The 1,531-nt window shown below is 40.3% G+C and overlaps 1 long non-coding RNA gene across 1 annotated transcript in view; it reads left to right on the forward strand.

Annotated features, from left to right (window-relative positions):
• Nucleotides 1-1,211, forward strand: part of LOC112948783 — a 9,784-nt gene extending 8,573 nt beyond the window's left edge. The window contains exon 2 of the long non-coding RNA XR_003249699.1: nt 1,018-1,211. This is a non-coding gene — a long non-coding RNA (uncharacterized LOC112948783). The remainder of the gene's footprint in view (nt 1-1,017) is intronic.
• Nucleotides 1,212-1,531: the final 320 nt, after the last annotated feature.

Consider the following 1,531-nt stretch of genomic DNA (forward strand, 5'->3'; position numbering starts at 1 on the left):
AAAAAAAAAAAAAAAAAAAGTATTTGTGTATTTTATCTCATTTTGAAGAAGCAAGCAAAGAAAAACCCAACCACAGAGGTACAGAAGATGACCCCAGCCACCCACTAACCCAAGTACCCCCATTATTATGGCAAAAAAAAAGAAGAAAAAAGAGTATCCTGTAGGAAACCTTACACTAATTGCTCCATTTGCTTCCTCCCCCTGTCTTACTTGGTAGAATGGAGTGGAAAAAGACCCTGAACTGCAAAAGGAGAAAAAAGAGGATCCCATCCACCCACAAGCCTAGGGAAGAAAATCTCCATCCACCTACAACTCTACAGGAAAAAAAATTCACATTTCCCCACAAAACTACAGGAAAGAGTCCCCACCTACCCGCAAACCTACAGGAAACTAAACACCCCACAACTTGAAGCCTACGAAAGAGAGACCCCAAAGACCACAAATGTAGGAAAATAAAGTCATTTTTCATCAACACAGCTACAGAAAAGAACAGGAAAAAGAAAAAAGAGCTCCAAACAGAAAAGCAAAACAAAACAGAGGGCTGCAAACTAACAAAAAAGGCCCCAACCCGTTCCTGTGTTTCCCACCCTTCCAGAGCTGAGGACACCTTTCTTACATATTATCTGGCATTGAGTCTGGATGGGTCTAGAATTAATGAAGAAAAGAGTAAAAATAAAGGTCCCAGAAGAGCAGCCCGTCCTGAAAGAGAATGGAGCTCATTAAGTGGCTTTGAAAATTGCTTTCTACCGCTGATTTACTTGGAAAAATATGTCAAACCAGAAAAAGAAAGAAAAAGCCAACAGCTCTGGCGCTGCCAACAATAGAAGACAATGACCTCAAAACTTACAGAAAAAAGCCACAAAATGACAAAAAGAAAGAAAAAAGGCCAACAGCCACAGAATTTCCAAAAGGCAAAAAGCAACACACCTGCAAGCCTACCAAAACAGACACACAAGAAAACCCACAAATATACCAAAACATTTATTTCAAAGAGGGTAAACCTGCTCCATGGGTGAGGTTCACCAAATCTAGAAACGTGCTGAAAATTGTTTTCTGCCCACGTTTCTATTTTAAAGCAAGTAGTTCTGTGGTTTAGACCAATCCAGATTTGAGCAGGTCTTTGCTCATGTCCTTTCTTGGATAAAATGTTCCTGAAATTGCTTCAAAATTGTTTCAGAACTCATTCTTTACCAAGAAAGAAAAAAAAAAAAGAAAAAAAAAAAAGAAAAATATCTTACTGCTCAGCAGCCACAGGTAATTATGAAATATTCCCCCAAATGCAGTCTGTCCTGGAAGGAAATGGAGCCTGTTTAGTGGCTTTGAACATGGCTTCTTCCCTATGACTTCCTTGGAAGAATTTGGGGAGAAGAAAAGAGGAAAAAAAAAAAAAAAACACAAGAAAAAAGAGCCAAAACCACCTGCAAATCCACAAAAAAATCCGACCTCGTCCAGGTGCCAAACTACCAAAGACGACGACGCCGTCCACCCGCAGAGCTGCCTGAGGAAACGGCCACCCGGGAACCTGCAGATA

This window comes from Nothoprocta perdicaria, unplaced genomic scaffold (assembly GCF_003342845.1).
Source record: "Nothoprocta perdicaria isolate Ctin4 unplaced genomic scaffold, notPer1 scaffold_28, whole genome shotgun sequence".
Lineage (NCBI taxonomy): Eukaryota > Metazoa > Chordata > Aves > Tinamiformes > Tinamidae > Nothoprocta > Nothoprocta perdicaria.